Consider the following 12,278-nt stretch of genomic DNA (forward strand, 5'->3'; position numbering starts at 1 on the left):
ATTTTAATCGTTTGTTTCATATTGGCTGGCTTCTAACAATAGCTGAATTTGCAAAGCTAGCGAGCACCAATTCAGTGGTGTTTGCTATAATCTTTGCTACCCGGGTTAAATAAAGGTGAAATAAAATATATAAATAAAAGTTCCCTTGCGACAATTTAGCTTTTGCAACGAGACCATTAAATATATTTAAAACAATGGTAGAAGAGAGTGTAGTTCTGTTCAGTTTATCGCTAACCTTATCACAGGGACTTTGAAGCACTAACTTACATGCATGCTTATCTTGGAATAAATTGACGATAGCAAAGATTCCATCTTTGACGATGTCACATAAATGGAATATGTACTAGCTAGCTTAATAGTTCATATTTGCGCGCTAGCTCTGCATATTCAGCTAGTGTGTGTGCGCGATTGACTGGATTAACCTCACGTCAGTTACGTGCATTGAGTGCCTTTCAGACAGTAGATACGACCTCTACGTTACCTCGCAAGCTAAGGAACTGGCAGTGGATCAAACCATTGTGAGGCAAAGGGTGGGGGGGGGGTCGCAATCTTTTGAAACTTAAAAACGAGCTATTAAGAGTCTATAATCAGCACAATTGCTTTCATTGCGTATTATTAATATTATTTAAATTACATAGTTATGTTTCAGTGATATATTGGGGGGGGACAAATCATATTTTTCCCAGGATGGGGGGGTCGTGTGCCCCCCGTCTCCCCCGGGATTTCCGCCCCTGGCTGCAACAGAATAGCATCGTGGATACCATTATGTCTCCGCATCCAGTATGAAGGAAGTTAGAGGTAGTTTCAAAAGCCAATACTAACTAGCGTCAGTGAAGTTTACAGGAACAGTTGGCATGCTAGCTGTTCCGGTTCATCCAACTCTGGGGAAGTAGATAAATGGCTTCATGGCCAAAATCTCGAACTATCCCTTTAATATGGAAGAAATTACAGTCATTGGAGCTAATTACAGGGTTTTTTCTGTATAGGCGGGATGGAAAAACCGTTTGTGTCAACTTAAACGACCAAAACCAGATAGAGAGCATGCAGAAAGGAACAATATATATTTTTTAATAAGCTTTACAACAGCAACATTTTCTCTACACCACCAAGATACCTTTTAGCTTATAGGCTATGTTAGAGTTTACACTTCCTCTTCCAACGAACTGTTGGCAGTTCAAAATAATCAACAAAATCTATTCATTTTAAAATGTTGACTACTTCTACTTGCCATTATCATTCACCTGATAAGACGAGATGTGATAAATATGATTTTTTGCTAACATATGATGGGAGGACCTGGTTTTCCTGAGCAGGGGTCCCTGGGCAAGAAAAGTTTGAAAACCCCTGCTCTAATGTACGATTACAAAAACGTGTTTGAATAAGCCAATGCTGTGAGACACTATTGAAGATACAGAGGAAGACAAGAGGATCCTTTACAGAGTAGCAGAAGCTGACTGAGGAGACCTGGAGGAAACAGGTTCAGTCTGTCTGTCCCTTGAGCTGGTCTGACAGGCTGTTGTGACTGACAATGTGATACTGTGAACCAGTGGAACATGTAATGTTTAGAGAAGATCTTATGTCAAGTGTTATTGAAGTGTTGTGGTTGCAGGTTCACTTGGCACATCTAAAGCCTTTTCTTTTGGGGGTGTAGCTATAGGCCACCAAGTGCTAACAGTCAGTATCTAAATCATATGTGTGAAATGCTTGATTGTGTATGTGATGTAAACAGAGAGGTCTACTTTCTTGGGGACCTGAATAATGACTGGTTTTCATCAAGCTGTCCGCTTCTTACTGTAACCAGTGCCTGTAATCTGGTTCAGGCTATTAATCAAACTACAAGGGTGTTTACAAACACTACAGGAACAAGATCATCCACATGTATCGATCACATTTTTACTAATACTGTAGAACTTTGTTCTAAAGCTAAATCCTTACCCATTGGATGCAGTGATCACAATATAGTGGCTATATCCAGGAAAGCCAAAGTTCCAACATCTGGGCCTAAAATAGTATATAAGAGATCCTACAAAAGATTTTGCTGTGACTCTTATGTGGATGATGTTAAAAATATTTGTTGGTCTGATGTGATTAATGAGGAGTATCCAGACGCTGCACTTGATGAATTTATGAAATTGCTTCTTCCAATTATTGATAAACATGCACCTGTTAAGAAACTGACTGTTAGAACTGTTAAGGCTCCATGGATTGATGAGGAATTGAAAAACTATGGTTGAAAAAGATGGGGCAAAAGGAGTGGCTAATAAGTCTGGCTGCACATCCGATTGGCTTACTTACTACAAATTGAGAAATTATGTGACTAAACTCAACAAAAAGAAGAACAAACTTTATTATGAAGCCAAGATCAATGATATAAAGAATGGATGGGAAAAAACTTGAGTAATTTAAATGAAATTATGGGTAGAAAGACAAATTCAGCTCCATCTTTCATCGAATCTGATGTCTTATTCATCACAAAACCATTTGATGTTGCCAAATATTTGAATTATTATTTCATTGGCAAAGTGGGCAGACTTAGGCAGAAAATGCCCACGACAAACAGTGAGCAATTATATTCATGCATAGAAAAAACAAATAATGAAAGAAAAGCAGTGCAAGTTTGAATTTTGTTAAGTTAGTGTGGGAGAGGTGGGAAAATGATTGTTAACGATCAATAATAACAAACCTCCTGGCATTAAAACTTAGATGGAAAGCTACTGAGGATGGTAGCTGACTCTATAGCCACTCCTATGTGTCATATTTTTAATCTGAGCCTAGAGGAAAGTATTTGTCCTCAGGCCTGGAAGGAAGCCAAAGTAATTCCGCTATCCAAGAGTGGTAAAGCAGCCTTTACTGCTTCTAACAGCAGACCTATAAGCTTGCTGCCAGCTCTTAGCAAACTGTTGGAAAAAAATGGTGTTTGACCAAATACACTGCTATTTCTCTGTAAACAAATTAACAACATACTTTCAGCATGCTTATAGAGAAGGGCACTCAACATGTGACACAGATGACTGATGATTGGTTGAAAGAAACTGATAAGAAGATTGTGGGAGCTGTACTGTTAGATTTCAGTGCAGCCTTTGATATTATTGACCATAACCTGTTGTTGAAAAAACTTAAGTGCTATGGTTTTTCAACCTCAGCTCTGAATCCACAATATGAATATCTGTCTAATAGAACTCAAAGGGTTTTCTTTAATGGAAGCGTCTCTAATGTCAAACATGTAAAGTGTGGTGTACTGCAGGGCAGGTCTCTAGGCCCTCTCCTCTTTTCTATTTTTACCAATGACCTGCCACTGGCATTAAACAAAGCATGTGTGTCCATGTATTCTGATGAGTCAACCATATTCGCAACAGCAACCAAAGCTAATGAAGTCACTGAAACCCTTAACAAAGAGTTGCAGTCTGTTTTGGAATGGGTGGCCAGTAATAAACTGGTCCTGAACATCTCTAAAACTAAGAGCATTGTATTTGGTACAAATCATTCCTTAATTGCTATACCTCAGCTGAATCTGGTAATGAATGGTGTGGCTGTTGAACAAGTTGAGGAGACTAAATTACTTGGCGTTACCTTAGATAGTAAACTGTCATGGTCAAAACATATACAGTTGAAGTCGGAAGTTTACATACACCTACATACATACGCCAAATACATTTAAACTCAGTTTCTCACAATTCCTGACATTTAATCCTAGTACAAATTTCCTGTCTTAGATCAGTTAAGATCACCACTTTATTTTAAGAATGTGAAATGTCAGAATAATAATAGAGAGAATGATTTATTTCAGCTTTTATTTCTTTCATCACATTCCCAGTGGGTTAGAAGTTTACATACACTCAATTAGTATTTGGTAGCATTGCCTTTAAATTGTTTAACTTGGGTCAAACATTTCGGGTAGCCATCCACAAGCTTCCCACAATAAGTTGGGTGAATTATGGCCCATTCCTCCTGACAGAGCTGGTGTAACTAAGTCAGGTTTGTAGACCTCCTTGCTCGCACACGCTTTTTCAGTCCTGCCCACAAATTTTCTATAGGATTGAGGTCAGGGCTTTGTGATGGCCACTCCATTACCTTGACTTTGTTGTTCTTAAGCCATTTTGCCACAACTTTGGAAGTATGCTTGGGGTCATTGTCCATTTGGAAGACCCATTTGCGACCAAGCTTTAACTTCCTGACTGATGTCTTGAGACGTTGCTTCAATATATCCACATAATTTTCCTGCCTCATGATGCCATCTATTTTGCGAAGTGCAGCAGTCCCTCCTGCAGCAAAGCACCCCCACAACATGATGCTACCACCCCCGTGCTTCACGGTTGGGATGGTGTTCTTTGGCTTGCAAGCCTACCCATTTTTCCGCTAAACATAAGAATGGTCATTATGGCCAAACAGTTCTATTTTTGTTTCATCAGACCAGAGGACATTTCTCCAAAAAGTACGATATTTGTCCCCATGTGCAGTTGCAAACCGTAGTCTGCCTATTTTATGGCGGTTTTGGAGCAGGGGCTTCTTCCTTGCTGAGCGGCCTTTCAGGTTATGTCGACATAGGACTTGTTTTACTGTGGATATAGATACTTTTGTACCTGTTTCCTCCAGCATCTTCACAGGGTCCTTTGCTGTTGTTCTGGGATTGATTTGCACTTTTCACACCAAAGTACGTTCATCTCTAGGAGACAGAACGCGTCTCCTTCCTGAGCGGTATGACGGCTGTGTGGTCCCATGGTGTTTATACTTGCGTACTATTGTTTGTACAGATGAACGTGGTACCTTCAGGCGTTTGAAAATTGCTCCCAAGGATGAACCAGACTTGTGGAGGTCTACAATTATTTTTCTGAGGTCTTGGCTGATTTCTGTTGATTTTCCCATGATGTCAAGCAAAGAGGCACTGAGTTTGAAGGTAGGCCTTGAAATACATCCACAGGTACACCTCCAATTGACTCAAATTATGTAAATTAGCCTATCAGAAGCTTCTAAAGCCATGACATCATTTTCTGGAATTTTCCAAGCTGTTTAAAGGCACAGTCAACTTAATGTATGTAAACTTCTGACCAACTGGAATTGTGATACAGTGAATTATAAGTGAAATAATCTTTCTGTAAACAATTGTAGGAAAAATTACTTGTGTCATGCACAAAGTAGTCGACTTGTCCTAACCAACTTTCCCTAACCGACTTGCCAAAACTATAGTTTGTTAACTTCACTAGGGTAGGGGGCAGCATTCGGAATTTTGGATGAAAAGCGTGCCCAAATTAAACTGCCTGCTACTCAGGCCCAGAAGCTAGGATATGCATATAATTGGTAGATTTGGATAGAAAACACTAAAGTTTCCAAAACTGTTAAAATAATGTCTGTGAGTATAACAGTATACTATTATTTTGAAAGGCTGTTTTTCCATTGAAAGCCTATCCACCATACAAAGACTTAGGACCCAGTTCACGATCTCTATGGCTTCTTCTACATGTGGCCAGTCTTTAGGCATTGTTTCAGGCTTTTACTCTGAAAAAATGAGGGAGATACAGCACTTTCAATGAGTGGACAGTGGAAATTTCCAGACATGAGTGCAGCGCGTGATCGGGAGCGCGCCTTTCTTGTTTCTCCTTTTCTATTGACAAAGCTTTTGTCCGGATGAAATATTATTTATTATTTATGACAAAAACAACCTGAGGATTGATTTGAAACATCGTTTGACATGTTTCTACAAACTTTTTATTGTACTTTGACTTTTCGTCTGGATGTTGAGATCGCGCTTTGTGCCTTTGGATTACTGAACTAAATGCACCAACAAAACTGAGGTTTTTGGACATAAAGAGGGATTTTATTGAACAAAACAAACATTTATTGTGTAACATGGAGTGCTGGGAGTCCCACCAGATGAAGATCAAAGGTTAGTGATTCATTTAATCGCTATTTCTGACTTTTGTGAGTCCTCTCCTTGGCTGGAAAATGTCTGTATGGTTTCTTGTGGCTAGGCGCTGTCCTAACATAATCGCATGGTGTGCTTTCGCCGTAAAGCATTTTTGAAATCGGACACTGTGGTTGGATTAACAAGAAGTTTATCTTTAAAATGGTGTATAATAGTTGTATGTTTGAGGAATTTTAATTATGGGATTTCTGTTGTTTGAATTTGGCGCCCTGCAATTTCACTGGCTGTTGTCGAGGTGGGACACTAGCGTCCCAATGATACCAGAGAGGTTAACAAGAAATTGGTGGAGTGGTTGAAAAATGAGTTTGAATGACTCCAACCTAAGTGTATGTAAACTTCCGACTTGAACTGTAGATTCAATGGTTGCAAAGATGGGGAGAGGTCTAGCCATAATGAAGAGATGCTCTGCTTTTTTGACACCACACTCCACAAAGCAAGTTCTGCAGGCTCTAGTTTTGCCTAATCTTGATTATTGTCCAGTCGTGTGGTCCAGTGCTGCAAGGAAAGACCTAGTTAAGCTGCAGCTGGCCCAGAACAGAGCGGCACGTCTTGCTCTTCATTGTAATTAGAGGGCTGATATAAATACTATGCATGCCAGTCTCTCTTGGCTTAGAGTTGAGGAGAGACTGACTGCAGCACTTCTTTTTATAAGAAACATTAATGTGTTGAAAATCCCAAATTGTTTGCATAGTCAACACACAGCTCTGACACACCCACTTATCCCACCAGACATGCCACCAGGGGTCTTTTCATAGCCCCTAAATCCAGAACAAATTCAAGAAAACGTACAATATTATATAGAGCCCTTATTGCATGGAACTTCCTTCCATCTTATATTGCTCAAATAAATAGCAAACCTGGTTTCAAAAAACAGATAAAGCAACACCTTGCGGCACAACGCCTCTCCCCTATTTGACCGAGATAGTTTGTGTATATGCATTGATATGTAGGCTACGTGTGCCTTTTTAAAAATGTATGTAGTTCTGTCCTTGAGCTGTTCTTGTCTAATGGTGTTCTGTATTATGTCATTCTATATTATGTTTCATGTTTTGTGTGGACCCCAGGAAGAGTGGCTGCTGCTTTTGCAACAGCTAATGGGGATCCTAATAAATTACCTAACAAATCGCTCTGCCAAAACTATGGTCTTGATTGAGCAACAGTGACACTGACTCACTTTAAATTCTGGTGATTTTGTCCCTGGTGTCAGAATATGAGCTTTGGGACAAAGAGGGGATTTATTTTTCTCCTATTTCAGTCAGTCTTGTTGTTGTAATGTTCCTAGGAATACAGTACATTCCTAAACATGCCTGGTCTAGACAGCAAAGCCAGAACAGCTCCACAACTCAAGCAGTAACCTCAGCATAAAACACATCTTACTAGCACAACACTTTGCTGTCTTTCAGTGAGAGACCTTTTCATTTCCAAGAATGGAGGAAATAAACATATCATCAGGATTATTTTCTTATCAACGCCTGTCCTCTTTCCATTTTTTTATTTAGTCATTTTTTTGGTGATCTTTGTTCAATGGCATCATACCCAGAATATTGTTTTATTGAACAATAAAATAAAATAAGTGATGAAATATTTTAAACAAATAAGTGAAGTAGATTCTATACTGTAGCTGTAAAGACTGACAATATTCTGGGTATGATGCCATTGAACTTGATAATGAAACTGGCAACACAAATGTTAAAGTACAATTGAAGTCTGTTTATTTATGGTACACCTCACTTGTTTGTTATTGCTCCCTGTCGTGATCAGTTGAGATGGGCTAGCCTGGTCCCAGATCTGTTTATGCTGTCCTGACAATTCATCTGGTCATTGTCTCACCAAAAACATAAGCGCTGGCAAGACAGCACAAACAGATCTGGGCTAGAGATGGGCCCAATCAGAGAAAGCGTATAGGACATGAACAGCTGTGTTCTTCTGAGAAGACGTTAAGTTCTAGTCCTCATTAACATGTCCCTGAAGGGACACCCTGACATGTACCCTTACCATCCACGCCACTGGCCTGGCTAAGGATGCCACCCAAAATGCACCCTATTCCCTTTATAGGGCACTAATCTGGTCAAAAGTAGTGCACTAAATATAGGGAATAGGTTGTAATTTGGTACGCACACTAATTAAGGCCCTGACACCGTGGCAACAGAGGCAGAACCTAAACACCCTAACGCCTAGCAACAGAGGCAGACTTACAATGCTACTGCAGCAAGCTGCCTCTTCTTTTATAATTAGGAGAGGCATGATGTGAGATTTAATTAATTTCATTAACTCAATTAAGACTGACGTAAAGGCCAAAAAGGAATAAACAAAAGATATCATCACAACCTGTCTATACACAGTAAGAGGAAATTGTATAAACATTATCTTGACATCATATATCGTCATAAGGAGAGATAACATATTGATCCCAGTCACGTGGCATAAGCATTATTTACTATATCAAACTAAGCATTCAGCTACAATCAGGCCTAAAACATGACCCTGTGTCTTATCAATGTAACCTTTCTTTCAGTGAGAGATTATCTATTGGAGAATTAAAATGAAATATGAGCAAAGGTCAAAAGTTATTGTTTACAATAAAACATCTGAGGCCTGGTTGGCTGTAAAGTGGCACATTCAGTCTAAAGAAAACACTACACAAGGCAGTTGCACAATAAGCCATGTTAAACATTCTACTGTATCTGGTTGTGTGTGTGTATAATATTACACAGTGCCTTCGGAAAAGTATTCAGACCCCTTGACCTTTTCCACATTTTGTTACGTTACAGCCTTATTCTAAAATGGATTAAAAAATAAAAATCCTCAGCAAACGTATTAAAAATAAATAACAGATACCTTATTTACATAAGTATTCAGACCCTTTGCTATGAGACTTGAAATTGAGCTCAAGTGCATCCTGTTTCCATTGATCATCCTTGAGATGTTTCTACAACTTGATTGGAGTCCACCTGTGGTAAATTCAATTGATTGGACATGATTTGGAAAGGCACACACCTGTCTATATATATATATATAAGGTGCCACAGTGGACAGTGCATGTCAGAGCAAAAACCAAGCCATGAGGTTGAAGGAATTGTCCGTAGAGCTCAGAGACAGGATGGTGTCGAGGCACAGATATGGGGAAGGGTAACAAAACATTTATGCACCATTGAAGGTTCCCAAGAACACAGTAGCCTCAATCATTCTTAAATTGAAGAATTTTGGAACTGCCAAGACTCTTTCTAGAGCTGGCTGCTCTGCCAAACTGAGCAATCGGGGGAGAAGGGCCTTGGTCAGGGAGGTGACCAAGAACCCAATGGTCACTCTGACAGAGCTCCAGAGTTCCTCTGTGGAGATGGGAGAACCTTCCAGAAGGCCAACCATCTCGATAGCACTCTACCAATCAGGCCTTTATGGGGAAGTGGCCAGATGGAAACCAGTCCTCAGTAAAAGGCACATGACAGTCAGCTTGGAGTTTGCCAAAAGGCAAAGAAACAAGATTCTCTGGTCTGATGAAACTAAGATTGAACTCTTTGGCCTGAATGCCAAGCGTCACGTCTGGAGGAAACCTGGCACCATCCCTACGGTGAAGCATGGTGGTGGCAGCATCATGCTGTGGGGATGTTTTTCAGTGGCAGGGACTGGGAGACTTGTCAGGATCGAGGCAAAGATTAGCGGAGCAAAGTACAGAGAGATCCTTGATGAAAACCTGCTCCAGAGCGCTCAGGACCTCAGACTGGGGAGAATTCTCACATTCCAACAGGACAACAACCCTAATAAGCACACAGCCAAGACAACGCACGAGTCCCTTCGGGACTAGTCTCAATGTACTTGAGTGGCTCAGCCAGAGCCCGGACATGAACCCGATCAAACATCTCTGGAGAGACCTGAAAATAGCTGTACAGCAACACTCCCCATCCAACCTGACAGAGCTTGAGAGGATCTGCAGAGAAGAATGGGAGAAACTCCCCAAATACAGGTGTGCCAAGCTTGTAGCGTGATACCCAAGAAGACTCGAGGCTGTAATCACTGCCAAAGATGCTTCAACAAAGTACTGAGTAAAGGGTCTGAATACTTATGTAAATGTGATATTTCTAAAATACTGGTTTTGCTTTGTCATGATGGGGTATTGTGTTTAGATTGAGGGAAAAAACTATTTTAGAATAAGGCTGTAATCTATATATGTATGCGTGTGTGTGTGTGTGTTTGTGTGTACAAGCCATTGTAAACATTGCACTGTATTTGATTTAAATCAACAGTTTTATGGCAGTCAGACCCAGGGCTCAGCGGTGCTCTAAAAGACCTGATATTACACTGTGCCACGACAATGAGAAACAAAAACTAAGGTGCATCTGAAATGGCACCCTATCCCCTATATAGAGCACTTCCTTTGACCAGGGTCTACAGGGTTCTGGTCAAAAGTAGTGCACTATAGGGAGTAGCCCTGGTTAAAAGTAGTGTACTTTATAGGAATATAATGCCCTTTCAGACGTAGCCTTAGTCCTTTTAGTGGCCTGGCTGCTGAGGTTAGAATAACAGCAAGACAGAACCGGCACGCACACACTCATATTTAACAGCGATCCAACCATTTATAATGAATAACAGATCCTTCATTGAAAAATTGGGTTTGTGCAAGTGCTTTTTGTACACGCATCTGAGAACCATTAAAATCCCTTGGACACAGCCCTAGTTAGATATTATTCCATTCCAATCCTTCATGAGAACTGATTGACGAATTAGCTTATCAAGAATCTACAAGTAGCAATGAGGTTCCCCATAAAAAAAACCTGAAGGGAAATGTCAACGGAAACTACAACTCAAACCTGATAGTCCATGTCTTCAGTCACACCTGATGCACTTTTGACTCATCAAGAAAGACAGTACTGTCACTCTATATAAGGTACACAGGGAGTGGTTGAGTAAGTCAATGGGACGAGTGAGGAGAGTTTGTGAGATTGTTAAAACGCTTCAGTGATTGCTTCACTTCCTCTCTCCCAGCTGTGGTGGTGTCACTAAGTATGTACAGGAGCCAAGGAGAAGCATGCAGGGTGTGGCGGCTCTGGCAAGTCTCCACAACCTCTACCTCTTTGTTTGTGTTTGTGTGTGTGTGAGAGAGATGCAATGAGGTAGGTAACACCCTGTTTCATAGACCCAGGTGTACAGAACATTCCCTGGAGCGCCCTGTATTGCAATTAATGCAGGTGCATGCCTGCACACACACACACACACACACACACCCACACTAACCTAATCATTAGTCATCTGAGCTTCTTGCAATGTGCAGTCAGAAATGTGGCTTTTGATGTTTGCTCACTGGACTGGTGTTAGAACTCAAGGGTGTGAGAACAGGTTTTTGCTTCTGGAGGCATCAGATCTTTAAGCTGCAGGAAATGGAATGAGGTCCCTACTTCATCTCCAAAAGTGAGCATATATATTACATTGTCATTAAAAGCCGTTACTAAAGTGTGTTTGCAGGGAACCTCTGTATGCCTGTCAGGGTGAGGGATTTGTCCACGTTTAATTTTGTATCAATAATTACTCTCATTTTACCAAAGCAAACTGTAAACAATATACATATTATGCCAACTGATTTGTACTAATGTATCTATAACCTATCTTCATTAAAGGTCATGATGATTGAAAGCCCATTCTACTGGGGACAATAGAAATGATCCAACAACCTTGTTCCCTTCCCCTCATTTACTACCTGCAATTCAATTACACTGCAGCCAGAGTCTGATAATTATATTAGTTAACTTTTACTCATCATTAAAGGGAAGTGGCAATGTTAATTGATACTCTTGTTTATATTCCTCCATGAAGAAAGAATCCCAGCAAAGCATTTTGTATAGCCCAACCACCAGTGCCTTCCTCTCTTCATTACAAATCACTGCCAAACTAATGTCCTTAGTATCGGCTCCTGGCGGGTGCAGTATCTTCTCCTGGCGGGTGCAGTATCGTCTCCTGGCGGGTGCAGTATCGGCTCCTGGCGGGTGCAGTATCGGCTCCTGGCGGGTGCAGTATCGGCTCCTGGCGGGTGCAGTATCGGCTCCTGGCGGGTGCAGTATCGGCTCCTGGCGGGTGCAGTATCGTCTCCTGGCGGGTGCAGTATCGTCTCCTGGCGGGTGCAGTATCGGCTCCTGGCGGGTGCAGTGCACTGCCTCAGGTTTCCATCCAGATCCCCAGATTCAATGGAGCATAATCTCAAAGGCCCCCTATCAGAGAGGGAGGAAAAAAATAAAGCACTTCCTCCATACTTCCTGTGCATTGAGCACACACACTTCCTCCTCTCCTCCTTTCTGATTGGCTGATGTTGACGAGGGGGTGAGAGAAGTCCCGATATGATTCTAAAAGATAATACTTTGGTTTACCAGTT

The 12,278-nt window shown here is 41.0% G+C and overlaps 1 long non-coding RNA gene across 1 annotated transcript in view; it reads right to left on the reverse strand.

The window, feature by feature from the left end:
* Nucleotides 1-7,136: 7,136 nt before the first annotated feature.
* Nucleotides 7,137-12,278, reverse strand: part of LOC145860342 (uncharacterized) — a 31,878-nt gene continuing 26,736 nt past the window's right edge. The window contains exon 2 of the long non-coding RNA XR_014380346.1: nt 7,137-12,117. This is a non-coding gene — a long non-coding RNA (uncharacterized LOC145860342). The remainder of the gene's footprint in view (nt 12,118-12,278) is intronic.

Source organism: Salmo salar, chromosome 14 (genome assembly GCF_965601325.2).
Source record: "Salmo salar chromosome 14, fSalSal1, whole genome shotgun sequence".
NCBI lineage: Eukaryota > Metazoa > Chordata > Actinopteri > Salmoniformes > Salmonidae > Salmo > Salmo salar.